The 22,936-nt window shown below is 48.3% G+C and overlaps 1 protein-coding gene across 1 annotated transcript in view; it reads right to left on the bottom strand.

Moving 5' to 3' along the window:
• GMPR2 (guanosine monophosphate reductase 2) overlaps positions 1–22,936 on the bottom strand; it is a 163,569-nt gene that overhangs the window by 9,030 nt on the left and 131,603 nt on the right. The gene's annotated exons all lie outside the window — the stretch shown is intronic.

Below are 22,936 nucleotides of genomic sequence, written 5' to 3' on the forward strand. Positions count from 1 at the left end.
TGCAACGCTCCTGTGGACCTGACACTTCTCGCTTCATCGGCTGCCAGTGACTACCAGCAACGTGAAATCTGCACAGCATTGGCAGCCCACAGTGATTTCCAGCACAGAGCTCCAGCAACGACCGTCTACGATGGCCGACAGGATCACTGTGCTACAGCAACAACCATCAGTGATGCTCAGCCTGCTCTGTGTGCTACAGCAACATTCTGCCTGCCTCCACCACCACAAACTGGGCTCTTCACACCAGACTCTGAAAAGGTAACGTTTTCAGCAGCACTAATCTGGTTCCTGTATCCGGCCCATGCTCTACCGTGGTTTATTTTTATTACATATACAGTGTTTTATTGGTTTTCAGAACACAGGAAAGAATAAACATACAGTGCAGTGTTTTTAGTTACACTTAAAGAATTCCAGATATCTTGATTAACTTGCATAGGCAGAGATGAATCACCATTCAGATGTCCGGTACTGAGACTACACAAAGGTCCATGCTCTGGTGAGTACATCTTAATAAAATGAACCAAGACAACAAACTGCACAATAGTGGAGGACCATACTACGAATCCCACTTGGTTACTTTACGTATGACAAAGTAGATTCCAACCAGGAATTTCACCCCAATTCTCCGGAGCTATCATCAGTATTTGAGTCTTCCTCCTCATTAACCTTTTTGAGCATTTGGATCTAAAGCATGATTTCCTCTGCTGACCCCTCATTGGTGTGGGACAAGTGCATGTGGTGTTCATCCACCACCCCCATTCCATTAAGTCTCTCAGTCACTGAGCTACCAGTGGCACCTTGGTGCCCAGCCATGCAATGGCCACATAATGTTGGACCAGGAGCAGAACCAGCTGTGCCAGTTTATAGGGGATTTTATGTCCCTTGGGTCTCTTCCCTACACCCAATAAGAACATTGTCAGAGGAATCGACACACCTGTGGCACCTGTAATCCTAGGTGCCACCATCCCCCAGAATACCCACCCAATTTCAGGCCAAGTGCAGAAAGGTTGCACCCACTGCCCCATAGGTCGCACACTTAGCCCCCCTGGTGGGAGCCATTCTATTTAATTTATAAAGAGTCACATAGGTTCAGTGGAGGAAATTAAAATGTAACAGCTTAAATCTATTGCTGCAAGAGATCGTATGCACCAGAGCAGATGCACTAGCTAAATCGGGATCTGCAGCAGGCTCTATGTGCAGCATCGGATTGGTTTGTCATATAACCCCTAAGAGCTCTGTCAAATAACGTGATCAGATGCCATCCCTCCCCCACCTGAGTAGACCTCTTAGCACTTGTGAGGGCTTCAAGCCACCAGAAGGTCACACCAAACCTCTCTTGTGACATTCTCCAGTTTTGTGTAGTGTAAAAAGTAACCCGGACCAACTCTGAAAGTGTTCTGGGTGACTTGAAATGTAATAAACATCTTGCCTGGATAAAGATCACCCGCCACCAGACAACTCCTCCGCCCTCCACTGTTCCATTGACATATCAGTATCTACGGGCCAAAAAGGCACAATTCCCTATCGAATGGGGCTCTGTAGAGTACCCTGTGGACTACATTCTTCCAAATTGCCGTTGTGGTCTTGACTAAGTATGGAACAGGGTAATCTGATCTACCCCCCACCCATCAATAACTGTAGTAGGGTGTCCTCCACTGCCACAGGTCCAATCAGCCTCTTCTCCCAGTTATTAGGCTCAGTCATCCGCCTTGCAGCATGTTGCAGATATACTGTATAAATAATAAAGCTGAATGTCCAGGACAGCTACCCCCCTCCCCTCCAAATCACTCTTAAACACCGATAATGCTAACCTACTGTGCCCACAACAGGGAGACCAACACGCTGTCCAGTCTAAGGAAAAACCTAAGCTCAAGCGGGAAGAGTGAATTCTGGATGAGGTAGAGAGAGCGCAGGAGGAAAATCATTTTTGCAATGGTCGACCTACCCGTCACGGAAAGAGGGAGCCCATTCCAGAACTTGATCAAATTCTCAAGACTTGGCAACTCTGTGCACATTCCTGAGCTTGTGTTGTGCCTTGGTGTGGGTGACCCAAACTCCCAGATAGCGGAACCTCTTGGTTTCCCACAAGAGCCCCACCAACAACAACTGGTCTATCTGCTTCCTGACCAACCCTCCCAATGGAAACAGTAGTGATTTACAAACATTAACTCAAAGGCCCGAAACTTCTCCAAGAACCCTCAGCAGTTGCATCAAAAGTGGTACCAACTCACCCGGGGATTGCATAGACCACCACATCATCTGTGTATAACAATACAAAATGGGTAGAACAGCCCACCCAAATCCCCCCAAGGTTCCATCTCCTTATGTAGCAGCAGGGCAAGGGGCACAACTGCCAGTACAAACTGAAGAGGCGATAGGGGGTACCCCTGTCTGGTTCCTCTCCTGACTGTCCATGGCTCGGAAATATATCCACCCACCCATCTTAACCCGTATAGAGGGTTCAAAGTACAAAAGCTGCACCAAGGTGCAGAATTCACGGCCGAACCCCATAAGCTGCAAGACCTCCATCGGGTAGCCCTACTCAACAGTGTCAAATGCCTTCTCGAGGTCAAAGGAAACCAAAGCCATCTCCACCTCCTTGCCTGTGGTGCCATGCAATATATGGGACAGTCGATGCAGGTTATACGTTGTACTCCGTGCCGGCATAAAGCTGCACTGGTCCTCGCTAATCAATTCACGGATCACAGCCTGCAGCCTAGATGCCAGAAGTTTACATAGTATCTTAAGGTCTGTGTTGAGCATGGTGATAGGCCTATATGAGGAAGGATCTGGTGAGTCTCTCCCAGTTTAAGCATCAGACATACAATTCCATCCTGCATAGTTGCCTGGAGGAGCCCACTTTCCCTTGACTCAAGCAAGACTTCCAAGAGTTTCTCCTGAAGCACAACAGAGTACGTTTTATAGAATTCCAATGGAAATCCATCCCAACAAAGGGCTTTCATGGCAGTACTCAGTTTAACCAGGGTGATTTCCTCCTCCAATTCCTGTAGGTAGCCCTGCTGCAAGCAAGGCAGTCCAGCCCTTATCAAAAAGTTTTCAATCACCCCCTCTGGGTCAGCCAGTTGGCCCAGGGCCAACACACCACTTTAAAATGATCACTTAAGATGGATAGGATGTCCTGCCGCCCAGTTACGAACACCCCATTGGAGTTACGGATGTGTAAAATGGGAGGAACTTAAGTTTTGCATCTAAGAATCCAGGCCAATAGCATGCCATGCAAGAATTGACAATCTGTTTTAAGGCTGGTCCTATCTAAAGTGGCCCAGAGCCTGCTAATTTCTCTGTGTACCCCCAGCGTTACGGCATGCTCCTCCGCTGAGCAAATCTCCCCCTTCTGCATGTCAGCCAAGCACACCTCTTGTACTTTAAGGTCTGCCTCCACTCGCCGGCTCACCCCACAGATGTTCCCTATGCACTTTCCTCTCACAACTGCCTTGCTAGCCTCCCATTCAAGGGCCCTAGTATTCATGGTCCCCCGATTCCCCTCCAAATAACCCTCCAAGGAGGCTGTCAGTGTAGCTCTACACCCTGGATCTGCCAGGCGGTCCGGAGGCATAGGCCAGCATCTGGCCCTACAAAGGTCATCCCCCCCAAAATCAGGGCCATGATTCAAGAGGACCTGCCCCAAATGCGTCACTGCAGCCAATCTAGAGTGTCTGAATGACAGGTATAATCGCGGCCCTCTGGTTGCAGGGTACGCCATCAGTCCAACAACCCGAGGTTGTGCATGACTGCTGCAAGAGAACCCACCATCAGGGGTTTAGTGCCCTTCCTTGGAGGGCCCCACACTGCACTCCAGTAAGTCTTGAAGGTCCCCGTAGAAACATGCCCTCCCTGCAGTAGAAGATAGCACCCCTCCACCTCACTATAGGTATGTTTAAAGGGGCCCCCCTGAGGAAATCCCTTTAGCGTACGACGAATAAGAAGCAGAGAACAACCGTCCCCTCCGTTTCTTGCCGAACTTCGGTGGCTCTCCTCCCATTAGATGCGTCTCCTGGAAACAGGCTATCTGCACTTTGTCTTCTAAGGAAGGAGTGGACTCTAAGGTTTAGAGCAACCTCTGAGCCCCCTGACATTCCATGTGATAATAATTATTCGGTCAGCCATAAGAATAAAACATCCCCACCTGCATCTTCCAATCCCCTCCTTCTCGTGCACACATCTGTTTTAGGATCCATAAGTACATGAAATGCATGTCATGACCACTCCTCAGCACTGTAACAAAAGACAAACTATCCCCAATAATGGGGTCAAAGAACATATTAACTGTCCCAACTCCCCCAAACCCGGATGGGCAGTGTAACAACGGGAAAACACCCTGCAAATCCAATACATTCCCTGCGGTCAGGACCCACAGCTTAAACATTCGATCCCTAACCACTGCCTACCACTGTCCGATGAGAGGCAAACCAAACACCCCTATACAGAATGCAAAGTCTTATCCAAGAATATTTCAGACACAGTACACTAAGCATCAACAATATATGCTGGAGAAGTGATCCCCTGCCTACTTTGCCTGTCGGGTAACTAGAATCAGACCCCCCTCCCCCGAAGCATCCTGTACTGCTAGACCCTCCATGGCAGATGCATTCGCCCTCGATCCTGACTGCTGCTCCGGGGAAGGCCACAGCAATGGTGCCATCATCCTGGATGACAACCCTGGGATGGCTGGCCCCCTAGGGGAGCACTGGCCCCCAATCTCCTCCCTTTCATGCACGCTCCCCACAGATCGGCTGGATCCCATAACCATCCCAGTTCCAGGAACTTAGTCCATTTCTGGGCACCTTGTCCCAGATCTCCACACAGCCTCAGGGTGGTCAAGAAAATGAGATTTGCCCTCAACAACACTGTGTGGCAGGATACAACACATAGCAGAGGCCTATTTATCTCAGCTTAGCCTTGATCTCTATGAAAAACTTTAGAGCCCCCTGTACCTTAGTAGTGTGGTCGGGGAAAATATGGGCTCAAATCTTGCATTGTCTGTGTCCCTGGCCACACAAAGGATGCAGTCCCTGATCTTGTAATTCAAGATGCGGGCTATAATAGCCCACAACGAGGCCCCATGCCTGGGCAGGGCTACCAATGCACGATGAGCCCTCACAATAGCAAACAAAGGAGACAACCCGCCAGAACTCAGGGTATCTCGAATCCCTTTGTCAATAAAGCTATCAGTGGCGCCTCTCTCCGCACTCTTGGGGAACCCTAGAAGGCGCACGTTACGGAGTGATCTCCATTCTGCATCTTCCACTTGCACCTCTAAGGCCCCCGTTTTGGAAGTGACCATGGTCATCTGTTTCAGCTTGGAGCTCCACAATGGAACCTGCAGCCACCTAGACCTTGTTGGACACCTTACGAAGGTTTGTGCATTGCAAAGGGCCACAGTTTCGATTTTGCTCTCAAGGCCCATCCTACAGCCCTAAATTGCGGCCATTAGTTCTGCCCTTGTGGGCTCACCAGTGGAAGTGTGTGGGTCCTGATCCCCCCGATGTGTGAGACACTGCAAGGGAGTCACCAGAGATGTGTAATACTCGATGGTGTTCCCTTGCAGGGATATAGATTGTTCCTCCCAATGTGTGTACGGAGAGTACAAGAACAGCTCAAGCCTAAACAGCTGGGGCCCCAGCCATATGCGATGTTGTATAGTCAGCCAGGCTCCCCGTAGTGTGAATCAGCTCTGTGAGGGTACTGGTTTACCAGGAGTAGCAGTCTCCTTTCCTGCAGGGGGTGGGTCCTAGGAGCCTCTGTGGTCATCAAAAAGGGTGGCCAACCTTCCCCCACCCACTCCAAGCCGGACGTTCACTCACAGTAACTCTCCTCCAGCCAGAGAGAGTTCTGAGCTTATGGCTTAAGAAGGGCTAGGGGCCACAGAAGGAAGAGATGAGATGCTGTTGGCACAAAGAGGCATCTCTGCACCTTATATAAGCAACAGTTATGTGGGGCCTTCTGAAGGAGGGAGCCAAGCCACCACAGTCCATGCCTCCTGTCCTCAGGTTGCAGACTGCTCCCCCATCACCAGTTCCTCGCCATGTTACACCTCGCTGCAGGAGGGGTGGGGGGGTGTAGCAGTCAAGCTCAATGGGCGGCTACCCAGGGGCACAACAAACCCAATCACGGCTGCTGCTCACCTGTAGGCGGTAAGGTTCCAGCCTCCTCAGGGCCCAAAGGGGCACTTCCTCGCATGGTGTCTGTTGTGGCAGCCCTCGAGGCCCTGGTCTCCACAGCCCGCCCTGTCACAGTGTGATTGGGCCACCACAGGGCCCTCCTGCCCAGCCGTTTGCAGCTCCTCCTGAGGCAGCGCAGGAGCAGTAGATCAGGAGAGCTGATGCAGGGCGCGTCCGTGACCTTGTCTCTGGGCAATCAGAGCACATTGGCTCCCCCCCCCCCCCTGCGATGTCAGTGCACCCCGCAAGTCAGCCAAGTGCCCTCAGGAGCCAAGGGGATTCTCCCTGACGGGGAGCCTGCTATGCGTCTCTTAGTCTTCCAGGCCCACCGCAGGCCGCCTCACTTAAGCGTTTTCCGGGCCGATTCCTCACCTCAAAGTTCAAGATGACTGGTGTGCAGGATGCCGTGTAAGTGTTGCACAGTCAGTCTGCAGGGCCAGCGACACGGATTCAGGCAGGATTTTAGTGCAGTCGGTGAGAGCTTGTGAATTATCTCAGGTGTAGCACAACCAGATAACCACGAGTAACACTTTATGCTTTTAGGCACAAAATCTTAAATCTCTGAAATTGCATATCTCCGGTTCTACTTATTGGGTTCTTGTTTTTTTTGTACCAAATAATTTTAACAATTTTAATCTATTTTATATATTGGTGGTGGATTTTTCTTACCTTATTCTTTGCACGTTGCCGGTAAGTTTAGCCTGACTGCTTGTGTGCCAAGCTGCCATTGGGGGTGAAGCACAGGTCAATTTAGTGACTTTTTGTGGTACACCCCGATGAGGATTGTGACTGCTACTGGGTAGGGTTTTCCCCCACTCCTCCCCCTCTACAACCAACAACCCAATTCCTCTCACTGTCCTCCTGCTACCATTGTGAAATCAGCAGCAGAGTAATCAAGGTAAGGAACAATATAACTCCAGTGTTGTTAGCATGTGAGTATGCGAGTCTGTGTGTAACTGAGAAAGTAAGGGGGGGGGGGGTGAGTTGAGCATGCCAGACAATGAGTCAAAACCAGTGAAAATGGGTATGCATTTGTAACAGAGTGTAAAGTGAGTTTGAGGGTAAGATAGTGTGAAGGGATGAGAGTGAGTGTGTAAAAAAATATGTTTGTGGATTGTGAGTGGCTGAGGGAGTGTGAGATAATAAGTGTGTCATGCTTGTGAATCTGCTCCAGTCATGGCATACTTCAGGTAATTATTTGATTATAGAGGCACCACGCTGGTACTGACAGAGGAGGTAGTTCTTTATATCTGTGATCTAACCCATGGCATATGGCAGGGTAGACACACCCGTGGCAAAATGTAGGCGCAGGCATGTCAGAAGTAATTCTACGCATATGAGGGCGCCCACGCAAAATGCTGGCGCGGGCATATTGGAGGTAATTTCTGGCCTATGGAAGGGCAACCCTTACATACTGTGGGGGGACCACACCCATGAAACAAATGCTGGCCCTGACACTCTGAAGTTTTTTTTGTTGTTTACATATTGGACACCCATGGTATATTGGGGGCATCAATGCTAAAATTCTGGTACTGGCTTATTGTATGTAATCCCTGGTGAATAGGGGTCGGGGGACCCATGGCAATATCCTGGCAATGGCACGCTGGAGGTAATTCTTAACATATGGAGATACAGTGGATTCTTTTACAAAATGTAGACAAAATGGGGTGAACTTCTGACATTAGATGAATGTCATCAGCAAAGCATGGAAGTGCTGAATTATTTCATGAGTGTCCTTTCAAAGCCTACGGAGTTTTAGCAAATTGTTTAACAAAACGTGCTTTAAAATGCACTATCTGACTCCAATTTTTCCCCACCATTTTAAGCCTTTGTACAAAAAGTTTGGCTTGTTTGCTTCGCTTGCATGAATTTTGGAAAGTATTACTCTCCACTACTTTCCAAGATCGCAAGACACCACTTGCATTATGTTATGATTGTTTTCTTGTAAAATAGTTCTTTTATTTTATGCTTTCAATAAATATAAAACATATTCACGTTATTGCATCGCACGTCTGTGAAACAGCATTGTCTGAATTGTCACATAGTGCGGGGTATGCCATGTCCCTGAATTCTTTCCATCAGCCCACACCTTGCCAAACTTCTACGTACAGACCAAGGCCTTACACACTGTGTTCGGCTTGCTTGCATCAGTCCATACCCACTTTCCAGAGCTCCAGGCCAGAAGAAATGCCACTTCACAGCTGAGCTATATCGCCTGGCGACCATAAGTGCCACATTTCAAAATGCAAGGTGGATTTGGGCAACTGCTCGACCTCCTAAATTCCCAACATGGTCAACTTTGGGTCAACTGCAAGATTCCTATTCAGGACTTAAGAAGTGCACTGGCCCACCGGCTTCCAGTACAACCTTCGCCCGGGACAGTCCAACAGTGTATCGGTGTCAATGACAGCCTTGCAAACATTTATCACTTGTCTATTCAATGCAGAATAACCTGGTTATGGTGTAGTATTTTTAAATGCACCAACCGTAACTCTGTAGCTACACCTCAAGGATGGCTGCATGCCTCTCCCCCAAATTCAATAGTGTTCTGTAAATTTATGGCTTGCTTGAGTAGGGGGGCTCCTAGTACTCAATACTCTACTGGGGTTTCCTCAGCTATGACTTCTAGTTTCTCTGCCTTGCTCACTAGGGCATGTTTGATTTGGGTATAGCGGGAAAACAGTCTTCTAATTCATATTCTTTTTTTTAAAACCGAAAGATCTAGTTTGTTATCCATATCAAGTCCCATTGTTTTCGAAAGATACTTCTAAATGCAGATTCCTCGCCACAGAATATTCCCAAGGAGTGAAACGGAGTCTGGAAATCTTGTGCAGTACATTTGAGTGCCAGTTGGTGTCGGGTGGCTCCGCATTGGTCATCCACATTAGAAGAGACGTGCTTGGTGCCCATATAAGCGCCACCCTGCTGCACCTATATCCGTTTCTTTTCGCGCCATCGGTGTGCATCCAGAGAGCTAACTCATTTTTTAGACCACTTTTTTCAACTATTTGTTGACTCTTGTTTGAGCCTTGTTCCCTGTGTGCTAGTGAAATGTCTCCCTACAAACTACAGGGTTTAAAACGTGTGAAGAATGACAGAGACAGATGTCTGTCTCTGACCGACACTTGGTTTGCCTGGGGTTGTGCCACAACCCCAAGGCCTGCACCAACTGCAGGCAATGAAGCTCCTGGTGGCGAGGAAGAAGACGACTCTGCACCGGTCCCAAACCTGAGGGAGATCTCCGGCCCATTCCTGGAGCCGATCCTGTAGACGATAGTCATCCTGCTCCATGTCATCATCATCAAAGTCGGGTAAGTTCAAGAAGAAGAAATTGTTGAAGTGTTCTATGACTTTTCCTAGCAATCGCTGTGCTTCTACGCCCAACTTCTGTACTACACTCGGGGAGCTGGTGGCTGTGTATGCTCCAGGCTTCCCTAGCTTGCCCACCGTTAGAGCAACTCCTGCCCAATCTAAGGAGATCTACGTTATGCACTCCATCTTTACCAGAGAAGACGCCCACACTCTGCGTACTATACAAAAACCACCTTCCGCCCCACCCCCACCAAAGCCTCTTTAATGGGTCCTCAATGCAGCATACCCATCCCGTTAGTAGCAGGATCAGGCATCACATGCCCCAATGTCAAGCAATAACCCCTGACGTGAGTGCTCCACATTGTGGAGCGGGATTATGCCCTTCTATTCCTGGAAACCCTGCCACCCTTGCCACTATCCCCAGAACAGCTCATGGAAGACCATTTCTCGTTTCTCGGTCAGGAAGTACAGGCCAGAGGAGCCATGAAGAGTGTGCCAGCATCAGAAATGTAGGGCATGATTGTTATTTCTGCTACTTTTTGGTGCCAAAATAATACCAAGGCCGCTCTAGTACCCTAGATCGTCACCCTCCTAACGCCTTTCTATGGCAAGAGAAATTCAAAATGCTCACTTAGGCTTGGACCCTGGAGACTGGATTATAGAGTTCAGCTTCCAGGATGCATATTTCCTTAGTTATAGATGAACCCTACTTGAAGGTCACCCATCTTGAAGACCCCTAAGCCGTTACCTGCAGTTAAGTGTGGGCCATGATTATTTTCTGTTCCCTGTGCCCACTTTTGGCCTCCCCAATGCCCCACAGGTGTTTGTGAAAGTGATGGATGTGGAGGTGGCTCACCTGTGAGGTCAGGGGTTCCAGTCTTTCCCTACATCCCTGACAGCCTGTTGATGCCGAACTCACCCCTGGCAGTAGTCACCTATCTTCAGACTACAGCAAACCTTATGCATGCGCTGGGGATCACTATCAACATGCCAAAGTCACACATGACTCCTTCTCAGACACTCACTTTCATTGCAGCCATTCTGGCCTCGGTGTAGTTGCGCAGCTATCCTCCCAAGCAACAATCCAGTAACATTTGGGCTATGATCCTAATGTTTTAACCTCAGACCTGGAATTCTGTGAGACTAACACTGATGCTTCTGCGATTGATGGCCCCCTACATCCTGCTGGTGAAGCACAGCAAATGGCATATGCAGGTTCATCAGTGGGATCTGAAGTCCCAGTGGGAAACACATCAGGGGAATCTTTCTGATCTGGTCCAGATTTCGGCAGAGACTGCAAAAGATCTGCAGTGATGGTTGCTGAACCGCGATTGAGCTAATGCAGACCCCTCTCCACCCAGAACTGATGGTAGCAAAAGATGCATCATGACTGGGATGGGTTGGCTCATATGGAAGACGGAGATCAGAGGACTCTTGTCTCCTATGGAAACGATGCTCCACATAAACTTTCTGGAGTGACATGCTATTTGCTTGGTGTTAGAGGCCTTACTCTCATCAATCAAGGGAAGACTGTTTCAGATGTTCACGGAAAACAGTACTGTCATGCGGTACCACAACAAGCCGGGCGGGGTGGAGTTGTGGAACTTGTGCTAGGAGGTTCTGTGCCTCTGGACTTAGCAGGAACGCCAGGACATGTTCCTGGAAGTAGAGCAACTGGTAGGATCTCTAAACACCAGGACAGACAAACTCAAAAGTCTTGCAGATCACAAACATAGTTAATGTCTGAAGGTGGCAAATATCTCTTCCACGAATGGGGAGAACCTTGGTTGATCTATTCACCAGTGCCAAGAAAGTGCAACATCAGTGATTCTATGCACTACATTTTTAAAAACAGCTCTTGCAAGCAGTGATCCACTGGAGAGTGGGGAGTGTCCTGTTTTCAGATGTATTTGTCCTGCTTTGTTGCTTAAGGGTCTGAGTTATGCACCTTGACCACTAATCAAACTGAAGGTCAGTGCCTAATGGAACCGATTGCTTTCAGTTGTGTTACATCAGTCCGCTGACCATCCAAAAAGCAAAAATGTAAATTCGGGAGGCGAGGAAAGCTCTAGTATTTGCACTACAAGAATTTTCTCTTTTAGTGTGGTGGATGAACTGTTCATGCCCACTACACTACAAAGTACCATATTTGAACCTTTACATTTCAGTTACATTGATATTGTAACAGTTAAGGTGGCATTATTGCTAGTAATAACTTCAGCAAGGTGTCTTAGTGAGATAGGGACCTTAGTTCTAGATGAACCCTAGTTGAAGTTCTTCCCTCCCGGGTTTATAAATAAGATACATTCCCTATTTCATTTATGGCAAGAGATTAAACTCCCAGAATTTTTTCAAAATCCTTCAAATGTAGCAGTGTAGATTTTCACTGAGCATTAGGAATTTATATTGAAAGGACAAGTTATTTTTGTAAATTCGGTTCTTTGTTAGCTAATTCTGATTTAAGTGAGAAAAGTACTAAATGTTCAACTGTGTCTGTAAGGAGATGGGTAAAATTTACTATAAGTTCAGAATACAGGGCAACAGATCAGAAAGCACCAGTAAAGCATCTCGGGTTGCTCAGCAAGAAGCCTGGTAGCTTTGTGGGCAGAGGTCTTGGGGGTGAGTTTACTTGTCAGATATTTGCCGATCAGCCACTTGGTTACTACAGCATGAACGAACAAGTTACTTTCCTTTGGTAACGCATTATCTGGTAGAGACTATATCTAGCTGCAGATTCCTTACCTGTGAATTCCCTGGCGTCCACTTCGAATCTGGAATTTTTTGCTGAGCGCGTTGTTCGCTCCAAGTGGCGTCACTGGAGCCAACTGTGATGTCACGGTTGCCTATAAAGGCACCATCCCGGTGCTCGTACGTCAGTTCTTTTACCCACAAACTTCCACGGCAGAAGCACAGTAATGGATAGAAACAATTGTTTGTCTGTGCAAAACTAGGGTCCTGAAAGGTATAAACCCTAACCCAACTAGACATATCCGCAGAGCGGGAAAGCATGGGTGGGTGTAAGGAATCTGCAGCTAGATAGACTCTCTACCAGATAATGCGTTACCGAAGGTAAGTAACTTCTTCATCTGGTAGAGACTTCTAGCTGCTGATTCCTTACCTTTGAATGGATACCCAAGCCATAACCTCCTGGCATGGGCTGCAGATACCTCTACTACACTTAAAAGTCCTGTAGGATTGAATGGGCAAAATGTCTGTCTCACCGTACCCGATTGTCCAGGCAGTAATATTTTGCAAACGTGTGCAAAGATGCCCACATTGCCGCCTGACAAATCTCCATGACTGGATCGCCAGAGCTAGCGCAGTGGTAGAAGCTTTGCCCCTGGTAGAATGAGCCCTCAAGCCCTCAGGAGGCTGCTTCCTGGCCAATGCGTAGCAGATCTTGATGCAGAGAACGACCCAGCGCAAAATGGTTCGCTTCTGCACTGCCCGACCCTTCTTTGCTCCAACGTACCCCGCAAAGAGTTGGTCATCCCCCCGGAACTATTTTGTGTGGTCAAGGTAGAACAACAAGGCTCTTTTTGGGTCCAGTCAGTGGAGTCACTCCTCTTCCTTAGAGGGATGCAGTGGAGCAAAGAAGGAGGGCAGGGTGATGTTCTGACCCAGATAAATTAGGTCACCACCTTGGGGAGGAAAGAGGTATTAGTTCTGAGTATCACCTTGTATAAATAGACCGCGAGATACGGTGGCTTTGATGACAGAGCTTGCATCTCCCTCCTGGCAGATGTTATTGCCACTAAGAAGGCTGTCTTGATGGTGAGCAGCTGGAGGGGACAGTTGTGTAAAGGCTCGAAGGGAGCACACATAAAAAAGTAATGACCAGATTTATGTCCCATTGGGGCATAACAAAGGGCGTAGGGGGAAACATATGTACATGCCCTTTGAGGAACCTATGTACATTGAGAGATTTGAAAAGCAAAGGTTGATCAGGTAGCCAAAGAAATACTGATAAGGCAGAAAGATAGTCCTTTAGAGTACCCAAAGCAGAACCCTGCTGGGCAAGGGAAAGTATAAAGAGAAGGATATCAGAAAGAGAAGCAGAAAGAGGATCAATAGACCTTTCTGTACAATAATATACAAAGCATTTCCAACTGTAGGCGTGTACCGTTTTAGTGGAGGGACGCCTGGCTGCAAAAAATAACTTTACAGACTTCGTGAGGAAAGTCAAAAGCCATCACCTGCTGCCGCTCAATCTCCACCCATGAAGGCGCAGAGTTGACAGGTTCGGGTGGAGAACCCTCACCTGCTGCTGTGACAGAAGATCCTCCCGAAGGGGCAGCCTGATCGGAGGATTGATGCTCATTTTGAGAAGCTCGAAATAACAGACTCTCAGTGCCCAATCCGGAGCAACTAGAATGACTTGGGCCCGGTCGTTCTTGATCTTCTTGAGAACTCTGGGCAGAAGTGGTGATATGGGTGGAAAAGTGTACAGGAGGCCTGAACTCCACTTGCATCAATAAGTGTCGCCGAGCGATTGCCGCCTTGGAAACTATAACGAGTAAATACTGATGACATTGCGTGTTCTCTGCGGAGGTGAAAAGATATAACCAAGGCTCTCCCCACTGATGAAAGAGTCCTTGCGCCACCTCCGGATGGAGATATCATTCGTGATCCGCTAGGCACTGACGGCTGAGTTCGTCCGGACCTGCCAGGTGTTGAACCACCAGGGATATACCCTGCTGTTCCAGCCATGTCCAGAGATGCAGAGCCTCTTGACAAAGGGTCCACGACCTACACCACCCTGCTTGTTGCAGTACCACATTGCGGTGGTGTTGTCCATGAACACCTACACTATCGTCCCTTTCACAACGGGAAGAAATGCTTTCAATGCCAGTTGGATCACCTGGAGCTCCAGTAAATTGATACGGAGTCCGGATTCCGCCAGAGGCCTCTGATATCCGTCTCTCCTAGATAGCCGCCCCATCCCAGAAGTGATGCATATGTCACTACTGTGATATCCGGCTGGGGAAGGGAGAGGAGTCTGCCTCTGACCAAATTTCAGTCCACTAACCACCACTGCAGGTCTTTTGCAGTTCCCTCCAAGATCAAAACCATGTCAGTAAGATGTCCCTGATGCTGCACCCACTGGAACTTCAGGTCCCACTGCAGAGCCCTCGTTTGCCATATGGCATGCTTGACTAACAGGATGCAGGAGGCCATGTTTCCCAACAGCCTGAGAGTCTGTCTCACAGAAATCCAGGATAAAGGCCGAAACATCGGTATCATAACCTGAATATCCTGAATTCGCTGCTCGGGAAGATAAACCTGAAACTTCACTGTGTCCAGAACGGCTCAGATGAAAGGGAGCTTTAGAGAGGGAATCAAATGTGACTTCGGCACCTTTACAGTGAACCCCAGCGAATGCAAGAGGTTCACCGTCATATGAAGGTGGCTGACAAGATCCTGGGGCGTAGGAGCCTTCAACAGTCAGTCATCGAGGTAGGGGAAGACTGAAATCCCTAACCTGTGCAGATGAGCTGTTACCACTGCCATCACCTTGGTGAACAACCGAGGGGCACTGGTGAGACTGAAGGGGAGCACGGTAAACTGAAAGTGCTTGTGGCCCACCTTGAACCACAAGTAACGCCTGTGGGTGGGCAGGATGCGTATGTGAAAATACACATCCTGCAAGTCCAACGCTACCATCCAGTCTCCTTGGTCTAGGGCAGACAAGACCTGAGCAAGAGTGAGCAGCTTAAATTTCTCCTTTTTGAGGAAGAGATTGACGTCCCTTAAATCCAATATAGGGTGAAGACCCTTGTTCTTTTTTTGGAATCAGAAACTAGTGGGAATAACAACCTGTAGGAAGATGGCTCTGTATATACTATCTCAAAGTGAGAGATCGTGTGCACAGGGCCAAGGGTTCTCCTTAGAGGTTTATAGTAGCAAAAATAGATAATACTAATGCTCTATTTTGTGGTAGTGTGGTCGAGCAATAGGCATATCAGAGGGTAGTGTTAAGCATTTGTTGAACACACACACACATAGGCAATCAATGAGAACACACACTCAAAGACTTAACTCCAGGCCAATAGGTTTTTATATAGAAAAATATATTTTCTTAATTTATTTTTTGAACCACAAGATTCAAATTTGAGGTAAGTATATAAAATGCAAGGTACTTCACACAGGTAAGTACAGAACTTTGATTTAAAACAGCAGTACACACAGTTTTGGTTAAAATGGCAATAAGCTATTTTAAAATTGGACACTGTGCAAAAATCAACAGTTTCTGGGGGAGTTAAGTGTTGGTTAGTTCCGCAGGTAAGTAACACACTTACACAGTCAGTCTCCTGGGCATAGATAGCCCACCGTTGTCGGTTCAAGGCAACCCCTAAGCCACAGCACCAGCAACACAGGGCCGGTCAAGGTCAGAGGTCAAAGGAGGGCCCAAAACACATAGGCGCCTATGGAGAACAGGGGTGCTCCAGTTCCTGTCTGCTAGCAAGTACCTGCGTCCTCGGGGAGCAGACCAGGGGGTTTTGTAGAGCACTGGGACACACACACACACGCACACAAAACACACCCTCAGCAGCACAGGGGCCGCCGGGTGCAGTGTGCAAATTAGGCGTCGGGTTTGCTATTGAAAACAATGGAGGGACCAGGGGGTCACTTAGGCGATGCAGGCAGGGCACAGGTGGGCTTCGGGGGCAAGCCACCGACTGGGCTAGGATGAGGGCTGCTTGCTGGTCACGCCTGCACTGGTAGGTGGTTCCTCTCGGTCCTGGGGGCTGCGGGTTCAGTGCTTGGTCAAGGCGCCTGATTCCTTTGTTACCAGGCAGTCGCGATCAAGGGGAGCCTCTGGATCCTCTCTGCAGGCGTCGCCGTGGGGGTTCAGGGAGGTAGACTCAGGGTGTCCATGTCCTTGGAGTCGTGTGGGAGTCCTCTCTGCGGTACTGGTTTCTCCAAACTTGCACCGGGGGCGTTGGGTGCAGAGTGTAAAGACTCACGCTTCTGCCGGGAAGTGAGAGTCTCTTTAAAGTTGCTTCTTTGTTGCTAGTTTGTTGCTGTTTCTGAACAGTGTCGCTGTTCTCTGGAGGTTCTTGGTCCTGTGGGTGCAGGGCAGTCCTCTGAGTCCTCAGAGGTCGCTGGTCCCGCTAGACGCATAGCTGTGCAGGTTCTTTGAGTCTGGAGACAGGCCGGTAGGGCTGGCACCAAGTCAGTTGTCGTCTCCGTCGTCTTTACGGGGCTTTAAGGTCAGCAGTCCTCCTTGTTATAGGTTGCAGGAATCTGATTTCCTGGGTTTAGGATCGCCCATAAATACTAAATTTAGGGGTGTGTTTAGGTCTGGGAGGCAGTAGCCAATGGCTACTGTCCATGAGGGTAGCTATACCCTTCTTGTGCCTCCTCCCTGAGGGGGGGGGGGGCACATCCCTATTCCTATTGGTGGAATCCTCCAAAACCAAGATGGAGGATTTCTAAAGGCAGGGGTCACCTCAGCCCAGGGCACCTTAGGGGCTGTACTGACTGGTAGGTGACTCCTCCTTGTTTTTGTCATTATCTCCTATGGACTTGCTGCCAAAAGTGGGGGCCGTGTCCGGAGGGGTGGGCATCTCCAATAGCTGGGATGCCCTGGGGTGCTGTAACACCAGGCATGAGCCTTTGAGGCTCACCGCCAGGTGTTACAGTTCCTGCAGGGGGAGGTGGGAAGCACCTCCACCCAGTGCAGGCTTTGTTCCTGGCCACAGAGTGACAAAGGCACTCACCCCAGATGGCCAGAAACTGATCTGGTCGTGGCAGGCTGGCAGAAACTGGTCAGTCTAACACTGGGAGTCGGACTGGTATACAGGGGGCATCTCTAAGATGCCCTCTGTGTGCATTTTTCAATAAATCCCACACTGGCATCAGTGTGGATTTATTGTGGCGAGAAGTTTGATACCAAACTTCCTAGATTTCATTGTAGCCATTATGGAACTGTGGAGTTCGTATTTGACAGATTCCCAGACCATATACTCTTTTATGGCTACCCTGCACTTACAATGTCTAAGGTTTGGCTTAGACACTGGAGGGGCATATTGCTCATGCAAATCTGCCCTCACCTGTGGTTTAGTGCACCCTGCCTTAGGGCTGTAAGGCCTGCTAGGTGGGTGACTTACCTATGCCACAGGCAGTGGGATGTGGGCATGGCACCCTGAGGGGAGTGCCATGTCGACTTAGTCATTTTCTCCCCACCAGCTCACACAAGCTGTGAGGCAGTGTGCATGTGCTGAGTGAGAGGTCCCCAGGGTGGCATAATACATGCTGCAGCTCTTAGAGACCTTCCCACCACAAGGTCCTTGGTACCAGGGGTACCATTTACAAGGGACTTATCTGTGTGCCAGGGCTGTGCTACTTGTGGGAACAAAGGTATAGTTTAGAGAAAGAACACTGGTGCTGGGGCGTGGTTAGCAGGATCCCAGCACACTTTCAATCATAACTGGCATCAACAAAAGGCAAACAGCTAGGGGGTAACCATGCCAAGAGAGGCATTTCCCTACACAACCATTGTCTACTTCTGACACTGGGACCCATCCTATGGCTCCGTGGCCAAGAAAGCCGTAACTTCCACGCGAAGCAAGATTAAATGATCCTCCATTAGCCGTTCTTTCAATGGAGGGATAGAGGGAGAGAAAGACTGGAAGGGGACGGAATAGCCCTTCTGTATGATCTGCAAGACCCATTTGTCCAAAGTTATGGACCGCCAGTGAAACTGAATCCTCCCTTCAACTGGAGGAATCATACTAGGAGGGATGGGCGGGATGGAAGAGAGTGGCTAGGTGGTGGCTGACCTCTGGCTAGACCCTCTGGGTCTTAAGGTACCACAACCTTGTCCTCGCACTGAATGCTGTGATGATGGAGGATGGAGGCTGACCTGTGGGTGGCATGGTACCACGCCCCGGACGAGGCCTCGAAAAGGGTGAAAGGCAGACTGCTGGCGAGCAGGTGCTGAGAAGGTACCGAGAGGCCCAAGGATCTGGCTGTAGCTCGAGAGTCCTTGAATCGCTCGAGTGTCGAGTCTGCCTTTTCTCCAAAAAGGCGTGAGCCATCGAAGGACATGTCCATCAGGTTTGCTTGGACACCCCCGGAAAAGCCAGTTGTACGAAGCCAGGCAAGGCGACGAAGGGCCACTGACGATGAAACCGCCCTGCCCAGCGATTCGGTCATGTCCCAACCACACTGAATCGTAAACTTGGCTGCATCTCTCCCATCTTTGAAAGCTCGAGTGAGAGTGTGGAGTATGCCCTCTGGGATCTGAGGCAGCACCTGTGCCACTGTATCCTATAAAGTATAGAAAAAACAGCCCAATAGGCATGAGGTGTTTACGGACCTCAATGAAGGGCCAGAGGAAGAAAACATCTTCTTCCCGAGTTGGTCAAGCCTCTTGGATTCTCTATCCAGGGGAGCAGAAGGGAAGGCACCATTGGAGGTGGAAGCTTGGTCCACCAAGCTTTCCGGGGTGCGGTGTTGGGTGAGGAAACTAGGGTCAGTAGGAGCTAGGCAGTGGCAGCCTATTGTCCTATATACAGGAACCCCTGTGCTGGGTTTGGACCATGTCCCCAGCAGGACATCAGTAACGGCTTTGTTTGAGGGTAACATCAGCTTTGATGTAGCAACACCTGGCTGAAGCACCTCTGTCAGGATGTTAGTCCTGACCGGCACCGTTGGCAACTCTAGGTCCAAGACCTCAGCTCCTCTACACACCACAATGGCATATGAAGCTCCCTCCTCCATAACCACAGAAGGAGGTGAGAGCATGCCAGTAGCTGGAGAAGTATCTAGTCCACTGGCTTCCCCTAGATCCTCATATGAGTCCTGCTCCAAACCATATTCTAAAGGGTCCTCAGACACCTCCCATTCCTCGGCTGTGTCTGGCTTTTCATAATAAGCCTCAGGTACTGATCTGGGCCCTGTCGGTGCTGCTGAAGTCGGAATCTGAGTCGTACGACGTTGTTCCGGCTCCGGATCATCCGAAATGAGGTTGGGGCTCGCACCAGCGGTGAGTGGACCGTCGACATTGGGACCGACGCCAGAGGAGGCAGACTATGTGGAACTGGCGTCGGTCCGGATCCAATATCGGATCCCGGGGTCCCCAATGGTGCCAACGCCTCTGGCGTCTGACCCCACGGGCCCGAAGACCTACCCGCGGGAGCAGCCTTCTCAAATACAAGGTGCATGGCCTTGTAAAATTCTTTAACTTGAGCGGGGTTGCTCTGGCTCCCGGAAAGGGGCGAGACGAGAAGTCGGCCCTGGCATTGGCTTTGCGGAACTGTGCTCGGAACATCAACCTTCCCGAGACGCCTCGTCGGCCGACGGGCATGACAACATCAAATTCCACTTGGACTTCTTTTTCTTTTTGTGCCTCTTCCCCAAGTCCCCAAAGGACCTCGAACGAGAAGAGGACTTGGGGCTCTTGAAGCGGTCCAGCGACTTCCTCTTCGAGCGGGACCGTGACCTCCTAGGAGTCACGCCTGCTGACGTTGACTGCCGGGCCACCATGAGCATCAAAGACCTCGCTCTTAAAGCTTTCAGAGTCATGGCCTGACAGTCGGAGCACAACTTCGAGTCGCGGTCTCTGTTGAGGCACCAGAGACATACCTGGTGGGGGTCCATCACCGACATGGCACAATGGCAGGTGCCACATGGTTTGAACCCTGTCTTCCTCGAGGACATCTTGCACAGATGAAAAATCTTTCCACAAAAAGTCAAAAAAAGGCCTGCCAAAAAATGCAGAGGTTAGCTCGATCCCAGACTTGCACTTAACCGGAGCAGAAGGAAAAGAACTGATGTATGCGCGCCGGGGTGGTGCCTTTTGTAGGCGACCATGATGTCACAGACGTCTCCAATGATGCCACGCGGATCTGAATGACGCCACCCGATGGCGTGCACAGGGTATTGCTCAACAAAAAATTCCAGATTCTAGGGTGACGCCAGGGAATTCAAAGGTAAGGAATCTGCAGCTAGAAGTCTATCAAATATCATATGTTGAATGTATCATTGAATCTTTCAAATAATCTGGCAGAAGGAGTTAGTCCTGATCCAAGTCTCACTTCTCACAGTTCAATATCCCACCTGGCTCACTCTTGAGGCTTTTAGCCAAACCTTGATAAAATCAGGTTATGGTTTGAGGAGGTGGGATACTATAGAAGGAATAGAAAGGCCCTTTGTTAAAGAAAATAAACAGGGGATTAGGATAGCTCAGGTTCACATTGTAAGGACAATTATGAGGAAGATGAACAGGAAGGTAAGGAACTTTCTGCTCAGGTTGTTGAATTTTGAAAGGAAGTAGGCAAAAAAAAAAGTCTAGTTTAAGTGAAAATCCGAGACAACTTTAGGCACGAACATATGAATTCTCATGATTATCGTATGTGAAAGAAAAACCCTTTGATTCCTCAGAGGAATAGGGTCTGTGTCTCACCAACAATTGAAGTAATTGCTACCAGGAAAACTGCTATAAACGTAAATGATAACAGGAAGATGAAGATCATGAACCAGTCTTTCAACATTAACCTATGCAACTGGCCTCTCAAAGCTATCCACTGCTTTAAATCCTCTATTGGACACTATCAAATCTCCACAGAATTTAAGATTTCTAGCTACAAAATCCCCAAACCTGATTCTACAGAATGGAAAGATATAGTTTCCTCTTTCATACTCAGATTCCACTACTTACTTCGTCCAGAGTGTACCTATTTCTTGGCCCCAACAAAGTGGACTTCCTACTAACCAACTACCAACACACCTCAAACAAGAAACCTAATCATGAGTTCAAAAGTTTTCTGATCATGGCCAATGAAAACCTCACCCCATGAACTTTGGAATGGAAGGGACTCCCTATAGGCATGTGTGCAACCAAAAATAGTCATGTGGAAATTCTAATACCCACACCTTCTCGACCGATGTATGGTGCTTACTACACAAGTGTAGGTCCATTGTCAAACACAAAACAGAGATCACAGAATTGCTGTTAGATATGAATTTCATGATTTTCATGGAAACATACTTTTAAGAAATTGTGGATTTTCTGATCTAGTCTGACTACATCACACCTCAACAGGGAAAGTCAAAATGCAGGAACACTTGCGATCATAAATGAAAAAAAAACACTAGTAAACAAATGAAAGCAGATCCTCTTCTTACATTTCAATGAATGCCTTACAGTAGAGATTAAAGCCACTGTCATAGAATCCATCAGACTCAATATCATCTACCACCCACCACGGAACAACAATGTATTTGTGGAGCTATTATGGACTTCCTCTCACTCCCAATTCGTACTGTCCATCCGTCACTATATATTTTTTGCTAATTTCAACATCCATAAGTCTAACCATACCCTTTATTTATTCCTGCTTGGAAATGAACTGACCCAACACCTGCTGAAAAGAGGCCATGCATGGAGTATCAATGGAAATTAACTTCTATTTACTGCTGCTCAGATTGCATTTGACTGGTCCGAACAGTACCAAATCAGTTTTGACCTCTAGTTCTCCAAATCTAAAATATGTGGTCAAACCAAAAACCCAAAATGTTGACTAGGGACACTAGTAATGTTTGCCAACATGTCCTTAAGGCGTGCCTAACATACAGACTCACTGACTCCACAGACCAACAGGATGTAGGTACAGCAACCAACAACCTCAAATACACCTCACTGTGATAATGGTTAATGTTGCACCTTTCAGAGAAAAATGGTTAAAGAGACAAAGCACATGCTTATATTATACAGAATATCTCAATGAAGAATGAAAACTCCTCAGTTCGTTGAAATGCTCACGGTGACAAAAACCTTCCAGGAACAATCTAGAACTTCACTGTGGTGCACAAAGGTCACACAAGAACCATGTCTTTGAAGCAAAATCTCATACATCAGATCTCAGTTTGAGATAACCAAAAACAGACCCAGAAAGCTCTCAGAAATCAGCTTCAAATCCCAGGGCCCCTCAAACAATATTAGCATCTGAAATTATGTGCAAGGAACTCGCATGCTTTGAGACCTGGATCTAAAATACTGAAGCATCCCTTCCTGTGGAAACTTTTAACAGCTGTATCACACTGCCCAAAAATTCACCACCATCTGGTCCAGTTTTAGAGTCATTGCACAGACTGAACTATGAAACATTGTCTCTAAGATCAACCCTTCTTATCAATTTCTAGATTTGCTGCCTGCCAGCTTAGCGAAAGAGATGCCCAGTGTCCTAATTACACATTGGTCGAAGATTGCCACCTTCTATGTTCAACAAGGTGTATTTACAGATTGCTAAAAAAATTCAGCAAATATCTTCCTTACTAAATCAAACAAACAACTGTTGACCCAGAGGACTTCAACAACTACCCACCCGGTATCCAGACTCACATTCCTGGCCATTAACCTGGAGAGCTGTGTCAACATTAAACCAAAACAATCTGGAAAGGATAAACTGCTAGAGGAGTACCAATTCGAGTTT

This window comes from Pleurodeles waltl, chromosome 6 (genome assembly GCF_031143425.1).
Source record: "Pleurodeles waltl isolate 20211129_DDA chromosome 6, aPleWal1.hap1.20221129, whole genome shotgun sequence".
NCBI classification, from domain to species: Eukaryota; Metazoa; Chordata; class Amphibia; order Caudata; family Salamandridae; genus Pleurodeles; species Pleurodeles waltl.